This window comes from Neltuma alba, unplaced genomic scaffold, assembly GCF_004799145.2.
Source record: "Neltuma alba isolate B1F8T4 unplaced genomic scaffold, ASM479914v2 tig00011543_pilon, whole genome shotgun sequence".
Taxonomy (NCBI): domain Eukaryota; kingdom Viridiplantae; phylum Streptophyta; class Magnoliopsida; order Fabales; family Fabaceae; genus Neltuma; species Neltuma alba.
Genome location: NW_021636205.1, coordinates 253,111 through 265,128, shown reverse-complemented (window position 1 = coordinate 265,128; position 12,018 = coordinate 253,111). Strand labels below are relative to the sequence as shown.

Below are 12,018 nucleotides of genomic sequence, written 5' to 3'. Positions count from 1 at the left end.
TCAATTACTTGTTACGTATTAATACAAAATATCTTATTGGCTTAATTTATATGATTGTTATAATTTCTGAATAATTTAGTCCTCACACCCATGAAACTGAAATAAATATGAACAATCTACTTTAATTTAAACTCATCTACTTTAATTTCGAGAACACTCAATTCATTTTCATTTTTCATGCTATTACTATATATTGTATTCGGCGCAGTGTTCTCATATTTATAATTTATGAAGTGTGTTAATAGTCGTTTATCAATCTTTCTTTTTTAAAATAAAATAAACCAAAAAAGTTCTGAAAAATTTTACTAATTATTTTTAATAGTTTTATATATTTTGTGATGTATCATTATAGAGAGAATACAAAAGCTATGGTTTAATTAATAATTTGAAAACTTGTAAACCACAGCTATAAAAATGATAAAATAATTAATCATATTATTTTATATTATATAGGCTAAAATATGTAAAAACCCTTTAACTTTGGGCCAATTGCACATCACCTCCCTAACTTTGTGATGTATCATTATAGTTTTTATTATATATCATTTCATTTAAAAAATAATATTTGGCGTTTGAGATAAGTATTTTAACGATTTTCTACCTTTTTATTTCAAAAGACATGGTCAAATAAATGTTTTAAATATATTTTTAAGTGTATTAAATATATAACATTACATGTAAAATACTAAGTGTTTTTTCTAAAAATGAAATGGTATGTAATAAAAAAAAATAAAACATATGACAAGACAAAAACAATTAATTTTAATGATAAGGAAGTTGATAGTCAAAACATGAAACATCAAGATTCTTAGTTTAAACTTTTAAAGGTTAGAGAGATAATGCATAAACCGGCCTAATGTTCAGAAATTTTTGTGTATTTTAGCCTATTAAAAAATATTTTTATGTTTAGTTCCGGATGCGCTTCTTAGGGAAACGTGATTTCTGCACTCATATTTGGGCATTACTGATGCTGTTCTGGACAAGAAGACATTTCTTAATCAATATAATAATAAAAACAACAAATTAGACATTTACTACGACTTAAGTTTATAGGCTAAGCCATTATTAGCGTCTTAAATTGAATTTGAAGCAGCTTTGCATGATCCATATGGTGGCCAAGTTCATCAATGTCAATATCAATGCATGTCGAAATTAAACAAAGTGGGCAACGGCAAGTACTTTGAATTTTTTATTTCTTTTATTTTTTGAAAAAACTGAATTGTGTTTGATGCAGTGAAAGTTCTAGACACAATATCATCGAAGATAGAGAACTTGAATTGGAATGTGACCCGACATTTTTGTGACGCAATTTATGTAACATGCAATTGCAGTTTCTCAAATGAAACAGTTTGTCATGTTACGGAGCTGTAAGTGCATCTGTCTATATGGTTATAACGTGACCCTTTCAATTTGGGTACAAATCAAGCTCCCATCTAAATCAAGTTGTGTTTAATGAGATCCAAATAATGTTGAAAAGTTTTCTTTCTTACTTTTTGTATTCCTTTCTTTATTTAAAACCAGTTGATTTGATTTTGAGATACATTTCTATGGTATTTAGAATAAGTTAGGTCTGGCTCTGCATCGCAATAAAATTAATATTCAAATGCACATTGGTGCTATTTTTTTTCTGCCAACAAATTGGTCCTAATTATAAGATAACTTATTTTATTTTAGCTCTATGTAACTAGTTGTGTTGACGTGTTTTCTTTTTATAATAGTTATTTCAGGAGTCTCAACTTATCTGGATTTTTACCAAGTGAATTTGGATCCCTTACCTATCTGCAAACGCTGTAAGTAATGATTTTTTTTTAATTCTATTATTGGTTTAAATATGTGTATGTGCTTAGTTAAAATGTGGGAATTTGTGATCTAAAATGTAACTTTTATATACAGCACAGTGATTTGTCTAGCAATTATCTAAACGGATCAATCCCAAGGAGCTTTGCTAGACTCCGTCTTGTTTCATTGTAAGTGATCATAGATTTGTTAATGAATACACACACACATACTACCTCCCGTTTTTAATATAAGACTTCATTTGACTTTTATTTTGGTCTTAAATATAAGACCTCAATCCACTTTATCTCTCACATTTATTCACTTTTTTTCAAAGTAGTCATTTTACTAATGGTAGTTCCAACTAATACACTTGATTAGTAAGGATATTTTGAGAAACACAATACCTATTTATTACAAATAACTAATTTAACTAGTTTTCTTAATCTATTCAAATTAGTTAACTAGTTCTTATATTAAGAATCGGAGGTAGTATAGTTATTTTCAACCAGTGATTTGTCTCATAATTATTCAAGCTTGAATTATTCGACCATATGCATTATTCATCTCTTAAACACGTCTTAGATCCCTTACGGCTAATGCAATCAGTGGTCCAATTCCAAACGAAATTGGTAACATTGCAACTTTAGAGTATTTGTAAGTATAAATCATTACACTTTGAGTTTTTAAAAACTTATTGTGGTATTGGGCAATAATTTTATGGTTTTGCTATTTTCTACAGAGATTTGAAAGATAACCTATTGGAAGGAACCCTTCCTTCTAGTCTTAGAAAATTGACGCAGCTACGCAAATTGTAAGAATATTATTTTAAGTGCAAATAATTTTCTTTTATCTTATTAATTAGTTGCATTGTGACTACGACATTAGTCTTGTTATAGATAATTTTTCATATTGCTTTTAGATGCGTTATCTGTTTCTAATGATTTGCAACTTGTAAGGATCTTTCTGGAAATAATTTCTGGGGGGTAATGCCCGAAAGTTTTGGTAATCTGAAAAAACTAGAATTTATGTGAGTGGTATAATATGATTTAATCATTTCATTATATTTTATTTTTGATGTTGCGTTGATCCCTTTTAAATTCTAAAATTTCTCTCCTAACACTTTTGTAGTTATTTTGATGGGACAAATATATCAGGAAAATTATCCAATTTTATTGGGAATTGGACCGGACTCCAAGAAATGTGAGTCTAATATACCCTCTATCGTAATGTTCTCTTTTTAAATAGGATACTACTTTATGAACTTAATGTATCGAAATTAATAAGCTTAATGAAGTTCAGTGCTTTTATTTTTATTCACTTCTCCATTCCATTATGGTCTATTTAATTTGTTGGAAATTGTTGCAAACAAAGAAAGAAGAGAGAATTATTATAGGACACCAATAAAAAATGTAATAACTAGAAATTTGAACAACAACAATCAAGCAACATGTAGTGATAAGGTTTAGTAAAAAATGACGATAGATTTATCTTGATCACTTATCATTTGGATTTATTAGTAAAGGATGGGAGGTTGCGTAATGTATAATCTAATCAATTGTTAATAACTAGTTAAATTCTCAATAGCAGTGGATGAGAGGAAAAAAATTATCTGTGGGAGATGTTCATGGAGTGAAAATAAGGAACAAAATTGAACTGAGATATGATTATATATATTAGTCCAAGCTAAGTAAGTAAACAAATAAAATAAAATAATGCAATAATTTTAAATTTTCAATTAAAATCAATCCAAACAAATAAAAAGACCATGTGGAGTGGGCTTTTTAAGTATTTCTTTTACTTTCAAAATTACCGTTGTCACTGCGTTTTCATTTGGGCAGGTATTTGCGGGGCACAGCCTTGGAAGGCCCCATTCCCACAATCATATCTCACTTAACAAATCTGAATGATCTGTGAGTACTTGGTCATTTATAATTCATTGGCACACTATTTGATGGTTATGAAATTTAATTTCAACAGAGAATATTTTCCTATTGTTGATACTGTTTTGTATTTAATTTTTAATTCAGGAGAATATCTGATTTGCATGGACCAGTGATAATGAGATTCCCTAATCTGGAGAATTTGACGTCCTTGAAACACCTGTAAGTTGACAATTTAATAGGGAGGTGAAAATTTGTTTGTTGAAAATGAGCTATATATTATTCTCAATGAATTTTCATACTTTGTTTTTCTCTCAGGGTGTTGAGAAATTGCTCTATCTATGATTCCATTCCAAATTATATTGGTAAAATGGAAAACTTATCTTGCCTGTAAGTTGCTTCATCCTCATACTGCGAATCCAAAATCCTCTAAATAATATTCCCAATTTAATGTTTAATTTACAACCTAATTCCTAATTTAGGACTACTTACTTTTATTGTGGACTATTTATTACAAGAAATATTATTTTTTTAGTTATTTTTATGAAGCAATATTTGTGGCCCCGTGTATTAATCGTAGAGATTTGAGCTTCAACAAGCTGATCGATAAAATCCCAAGCAATATAAGTAACTTGACCTCCCTAAGTGACATGTAAGGGAGCATTATATTCTCTCCACACATATATAACCTGATTTTTTTCTGGGAACTAATTACTCTTTTTTAATAGATCTTTATTAATTACGTGTGCAGGATTCTAACTGAAAATTCTCTGACCGGAAAAATTCCTAATTGGATATTGCAACAGCAAAACAATTATGGTTCTTTGTTAGTAAAATATTTTTTATTTTATTTTTATTTTTCATTACTATATATATCAATTCAATGCCATTACTATTTGAAATTAATTACCGTAAATTTTATTGACAAAAACATCTTTAGCCTTTAAATCTCTCCCCTTTCCATAATGTCATCTTGATTTGAACTTTGACATATAAAAAAATTTAGGAGAATTACTTTGAAATCTCAAAGAAGGAATATAAGTCCCAGTAATAATAGAGCAGCATGCCGTGATAAGTTTTAATATAAAAAATGATAATTGTTCATTTATCACTAGGACTTTATAGTAATTTTTTTTCCTTGAGATGCCATATTAAAATTTTAATCTGCACAATATTCTACACACACTACTTTTGATTAAACCATCTTGATAATTCAAGATGTCTCAAAGTTGTATGACCATTACTTTACCTTATTTTCTAAAGTTTTTTTAATTTTCATGTGTAATTTCACACTACTTTCTATTGTAGTGATCTATCTTACAACAATTTTTCGAAGATTTCTGCGACTACTTGTCAATACGAAAATTTGTAAGCTCCTCGCCTCCACCCTAAAACAACATTTTTCTTGTTCTTGAAAGCATCACACAGTAACTCTAAGCTTTTTTTTTTTAATGGTTATACAGAAACTTGGCTTCGAGTCTATCATCTTCAGCAAAAACCTCGTAAGATTATACTTACGACTATCTTGTTTAACTTATTCTAAATGCTTTTGTTGTGATCTTTATTCATCTTACAGATGTACTTGCCTAGAAAGGGGCCTTCCTTGCGGAGGAAAACCCAAGTGTGAGTGCTTGATTAAACTTTTGTACATCAATGTTTTCTTGCTTGTTTGAGAGTTTCGCATGACATTATCTTTTTGTAGTTGTATTTTATTTTCCCATTATGAACCCTTTTAAGAGTTTTAACTAAGTAATGTAGATTTTAGTGAACGTGGCAATGAAATGACTATCAATGTCATGTGACAATATATATATATATAGAGAGAGATCATGATCTTATGAATTTGATCATTTGGATTCTCTTATAGAGGTGATTTTTTTTTTGATGAGGTTGTCCCTACGCATGCAGATCATTCATTTTTCATAAACTGTGGAGGACCAGAAACTAAATATGAGGGGAACAAATATGAAAGCGACGTCGATTCTGAGAGCATCACATTCTCTTGCCGTAGTGATGATAAATGGGCTTATAGCAGCACAACAGGATGCAGAGCAGCAAGTAGTTTTCCCCTCAACATTACTGGTCCTGAATTTTACTGAACAGCTCGGCTTTCCCCTTTGTCTCTCAAGTACCATGGCCTCTGTATGATTAATGGAAATTACAACGTCACGCTACATTTTGCTGAGATTATGTTTTCTTATGACCAAAATTTCCATCATGTTGGAAGGCGCATATTTGATGTTTCAATCCAAGTGAGTCTCACTATGTTGAATTTAAATGTTTTTTTTCCAGTGATTAGAGAATTCAATGGTGAGAAGATAAGACTCTCCATCCATGCAGCCATATAGATGAAGAGAAATAAATATTGTGGCACGTGTCACTATCAAGTGAGCTTACCACTATGTTTATGTGTCTCTTTAAATAGTGGCTAAATGGCTAATTATAAAGACTAGCCCTATCTATGGCAAGACTTAAGGTCCCGTTTTGTATGAATTATTAAAAATGAGGGGTAAGAATTAGGATTGAATTTAAGAGATACCATTAAAAAGTATTTAATATGAGTAATTTCTTATTATATGGAATTAGATAATCTCATGTAGGTGAGAATAAGGAATATCACTTCTCCCCCATGGTATTCCACAATTCTACATATATGAATTTGTTTAATTCTACGTAACAATAATCACTCATATCAAATACTCTCTTAACATAATTTTTTAATCTCAATTACAATCCTTATTCCTTATTTTTAATACTTTATACTAAACAGGACCTAAATACTATGTGAATTTCATTAATATCTCTCTCTCTCTCTCTCTCTCACATAAATGAATTCTTACCATATATACTTATCTAGTTCTATTTATAAGCCAGAGAGAGAAAAATTTTCTTTGTCCTATTTATAAGTCACTTTATTAAATTTTTAATATAAATGTACTATTTATCCTTCATTTGTAGTGTAGATAATTATATTTTTTGAAAGGTATCTATATTAAATAGATGTAAAATTGGAAATTTGTTTTATTTTAATAAAGAACTAATGCAGTTTAAGATTTTTCTTAATCAGTATAAAATATATTACAAGTTGCTTAATGATTTAACATGCTTTCTACTGTTTTTGCTCTGTACGTTAATAGAAGTTCTGGAAGGTAAAACTATTTTATGGATACCTTGACAGGGTAGAAAATATTTGCATGATTTCAACATTATGAGAGAAGCTGGTGGCATTGGTAAGGGCATTTTCAGGAACTTTAATGTTGATGTTAATGATAACACCTTGGAGATTCATTTTTACTAGGCTGGAAAAGGAACTACCTCTATTTCTAATGATGGTAATGGTGTATATGGACCTCTTATATTTGCTATTTCAGTCACCCCAAGTAAGTCAAATCTCATATTTATTGGTTTATACTCTTTCTAGCTTAAGCTAAGAGATGATGATTTTGACTGTGATATGAATCATACCCATTACTCCTTTTTTGTCATGTAGATTTCAAAATTCCTTGGATTGCTGGCAGAGCCATTGCTGGAATTGTGGTTGGATCATGTGTGTTCCTCATCATACTAGTAATAATATTCGTCCTCCGAAAAATGCGCTTACAAGATGACAGAGATTCAAAAGCCAAACGTAAGATCAAAATCGAAAATAATAAAGATGCTATATGTATTGATAATTTGGTATAATATAGTGAAAAAATGATTTTTTCTTATATGCCTGAATTCTATCATGCAAGTCAAATGGATAAATAATGAATTTTGCAATGTAATTATTTCTAAGTTTCTTGTAATTTCAATGTATTTTGCTTTGTATTTATATAACTTTTATTCTTGATGCAGAACTTTTAGATTTAAAAATAGGTTATTTCTCTTTAAAACAAATCAAAGATGCCACTACTAACTTTGCCCCAGAAAATAAGATTAGTGAAGGAGGTTTCGGACCGGTGTACAAGGTAATTTTTAGTTTATCATATTTATCTTTAACCAATATTACATAATTGAATACACTTATTAAGAGATTATGTCTTTAAGAGATAATAATTTTGCTTAAGAAAGATTATGAAAATTGAGACTAAAAGGTAAACTGAATTTCAGGGTACACTATCAAATGGTGTTGTCATAGCTGTGAAACAGCTTTCCTCTAAATCAAAGCAAGGGAATCGTGAATTTGCCAATGAAATTGGAATGATTTCTGCTTTGCAACAACCAAACCTCGTAAAGCTTTATGGATGTTGCGTACTTGTGTTGAAGGAAATCAATTGTTGCTGATATATGAGTACATGGAGAATAATAGTCTTGCTAGTGCTCCTTTTGGTAAGAACTTGAATTCTTCAAAATAAAAAATTACCATATGTAGTATTATATATAAGGAAAAGATAAAATGATTGAGTAGAAACGAATAAAATTGTTTTGATATGCATTCTCTTATTGTCTGTGTCTGTTTCAGTATTACATCACTATGACAAAAAATGTAAAATCGTGCTTAAATTATTTGCCAGCAACTTTTAGTTATATCTTCATTTTTTAGAAGACAAAGTTTAGATGTTGTATTTTAGGCCTTTTTTTTTAATTCAAACATCTTTTCTCATTTGGAACAACTTCTACAAATATATAATTAATTTTTATTGAATAACTTGATAGTAATATGTCATTAATTAAGATATCATTGATGTTAATGTTAGGTGGCCAAGGACAAAAGATACATCTGGACTGGCCTACACGAATGAAGATATGCATAGAAATAGCAAGAGGATTGGCTTATCTTCATGAGGAATCAAGGCTGAAAATTGTGCATAGGGATATTAAGGGAACAAATGTCTTGCTTGATAAGGATTATATTTGAATGCCAAGATCTCAGATTTTGGATTAGCCAAACTTGATGAAGATAAGAATACTCATATAAGCACAAGAATAGCAGGAACAATGTCAGTATATATTCTAATACATTTTTTTCACTGGATCAATATAATTCTCATATTTGGTTTAGTAATGATATTAATAGGCTTTTTCTTCTTAGATTTTCTTTGCACATTCTATGTTTTTGACTTGATTATTAACATTATATGTTTTTTTACTAGTGGTTATATGGCTCCTGAATATGCAATGCGAGGATACTTAATCGAGAAAGCAGATGTTTATAGTTTTGGAGTTGTTGCTTTAGAAATTGTTAGTGGGAAAAGCAACACAAGTTACAGGCCAAAAGAAGAGCTTGTTTATCTTCTTGACTGGGTTAGCTTTTCTAATCATGCTTTGCATTAGTGAATGTTCCATATTCTTCATAAAATTAATGGTTTGATTGAATTTCTAACAACTGCATATACTTTCATGCAATTGAAGGCCTATGTTCTTCAAGAGCAAGGAAACCTTCTTAAGTTGGTGGATCCAAGTCTTGGTTCAAGCTACTCCTCACAGGAAGCCATGAGAATGCTAAAGCTGGCACTCCTATCTCCAAGGCCATCTATGTCCTCCGTTGTTTGTATGCTTGAAGGAAAGTTGCCAATCTAAGCCCTAACAATCAAACGTCAGGAGAGTGACCAACAGGTTGCGAGATTCAAGGCCTTTAAGATACTATCATTTCAAGAAAGACATAGCCAAACCTTTAGTTCTTCTTCCACATCGAAGTCACATGAAAATGTGAAGCAAAGGGTTGAAGCAACAGATAGTGCATCATCACAATACAATTGTAGTAGTTAAACCTTAGCCGCTTCTACATTCTCATATGAAAGTGTGAAGAAAAGATGTGAAGTAATGGATGGCTCAATGGTTTGATTACATTCCTCTGTTTCTCTTCCATGTAATAAAGATTTCTCTTCATCTAGTAGGCTTCTTAAGAATTCCAACTCTGTATGATTCGATCAGAATGTAGGCAAGCAAACAAGCATAAAACTACAATCTTTCATAAACGAATAGATATTATTGGAAGAAAGGAAATCTGACATTAAGTGTGAAGAAGAATTTACATGTGCTAATTAGCTCCTCTATTTTGCAGTTTAAATGTGATGTGTAATTGGTGCAATGCACAACCTCGTCTTTATATGTATATAAATCTTGTTTTTAGTGAATTTCCTAATGCAAAATGCTAATTAATTCATTCTTGCTTAGTTTTCTCATGATGATGGATAATAGGATTATTCAAACAAAGTTGCCAATCTTGAGAATTTTGTTTTTGGTAAAGAATGAGTGCCAAGCCCAATCATGAACCAATGACAAACCTTATTAGCTAAACACTGTTTCATCTTCATATGTTTCTTCAACATCTCTTACCCCTTCCTAGTAACCATGGATTTGGGTGTCCGCTGCTCCCTCCTAGCTTCCTTTTAGTTTTTCTTCACCTCCCAAATGCATTTTCTTGTTTTTTGTCACTAGATCCTATTAAAAATAACGACATTTTGATATTTTATAAACAAAAAATAATGTAGCTTTCTTTTTTTTAATGGTTTTTCAAATATGAAACTACATCATTTTAGAGTTTTTTTTTCCTTCGAAAAATATAAAAAATTCAAAATTGCACCATAACGTTTATAAGATTTTAAAATGTCATTCATTTTACATAGAATTTGATGATAAAAAGAAATGAGAAAATAATACTTTAAAGGTGGAAAAAAAATTGAAAGACAATTGAAAGGAGGCAACTGACACCTCACATTCAATAATTTTTTCTATCTTTGTTGATGAAATTAAATATGGCAGTTGCTTCCCTATTCCTTAACCATGAACATCAAAAGCAAGAGTTGCACTTTAGATTGAAGAACCTAGTAACATTAGAATTTGGTGATGATTGAGAGGGAAGAATCCTTTGAATTTCATTTGAATACAATGCTGGTCGTGGTACATAGTGGTACCCATCAGCTGAGAAATAGTAATTGAAGGAGTAGCTAGCTTTTTATGGCTGACACAAGACTAATGGCTAATTTTTCTTTTGTAATAATCAAAATTCGTCATCTCTTGCAAATTAAGAGGGAATACACAATAAAAACCTACAAATTTAAACTAAACATGATCATCGCAATTATCTGCATTTGTGCTTTAATTTCCTCATTATTTAAGGACTAGCCACGTGTGTACCAATGTGTGAAGTTTCTTACGATAGTACTCTGTCTTTCTAGTTCTAAATGTAAAACCGTTTTTACTACAAAACAGATATTATATTTAGGATCGAAGGAGTAATAAATGAATTTTTTTACAAAAAAAAACCCAAAACAAAAAAAAGATGAGATGAGTATGGAAGGATTCACCACAATGGGCTTATAATTAGGAAAAGAGGAAAAAGAATGACTTATGATGTGGGGCCCACTTAGAGCTTACCCCAAACACCTAGGTCCCGTTTGGTATAAAGCATTCAAAATGAGGGATAGAAATTAGGATTGTAATTGAAAAAAAAAATCTATTAAAAGAGTGACTAGCATGAGAAATTGCTTGTACATGAGATTGGTCAAATTCATGTATATGGGATTGGGAAATAGCATAGGTGTAACACCCCATATAATTATATCCATATACACGATAAATACTTCATTTAAAAGTCCATACGTATTTTTAACATTTAAAACAGGTCATAATTTCAAAATACTTTTCTGACATAACAAAATAAACTGTTGAAATCTTATAGTCATGGCAAATAAAAATATAACGTGGCATATGCTTGAGGAGCACAGAAGCCTTTGCAACTCACTCCATCGTACCTTCCCTTGATTCCTACTAGATCCTTTACCTGAAAAATGTTAATATAAGATATGAGATATAACGTCTCAATAACTACTGAAATTCTAACATATATAAACAAACCATATATGATAAACAAAAATCAGTTTATATGTGTGTATATATATTTGTGTATGAAAATCATGAATTTATACATTCAACTCAATTTTATTTTTGATTTAACAATATACCGCCATCATTTTCCAATATATCCAAAAAATAATGCAATATGCATCCTCTCTCATATTATCGTCCACCCTTATACCGTTGACTAGAACCATAGGCTAACACATAGGCCAATAGGAACTAATCCATTTTACTGGATTATCCTAAGTTCATCAAAACTAGAGATATATCCGGCCAAAGATACAAAGCTTAAGTTCAAACTATGGCTTTTCTCCTCTGAAAATAAAATAAGGAGATGTCACATATCCCACAACTCCAATAGATTCCCAACCAAAGGAAAACTTGAAAGGGGCCCTAACAAGTGACATCTACTGTGTACCGAGTGATTGCATACCACGTGATAATTTTATATCTATACAAATCTCCTTTTATCCTTAGCCCAACAATGCATATCTCACGTGCAAATAATGTTATATTAAAAGTATGTCCTCAAATATATTATTAAAATAACATATAAGTAGAAGTTATGTATAAA

General features: G+C 30.3%; 1 long non-coding RNA gene and 1 pseudogene across 1 annotated transcript; both read left to right on the top strand.

The window, feature by feature from the left end:
* The first annotated feature begins 2,968 nt into the window (after positions 1-2,968).
* Positions 2,969-3,844, top strand: LOC114714832 (uncharacterized). Its single transcript, XR_003737485.1, has 3 exons — positions 2,969-2,979; positions 3,618-3,689; positions 3,807-3,844. It is a non-coding gene; the product is annotated as an uncharacterized LOC114714832 (long non-coding RNA).
* Positions 3,845-3,983: 139 nt separating this feature from the next.
* On the top strand, positions 3,984-9,161 carry LOC114714801 (probable LRR receptor-like serine/threonine-protein kinase At1g53430; annotated as a pseudogene).
* Positions 9,162-12,018: the final 2,857 nt, after the last annotated feature.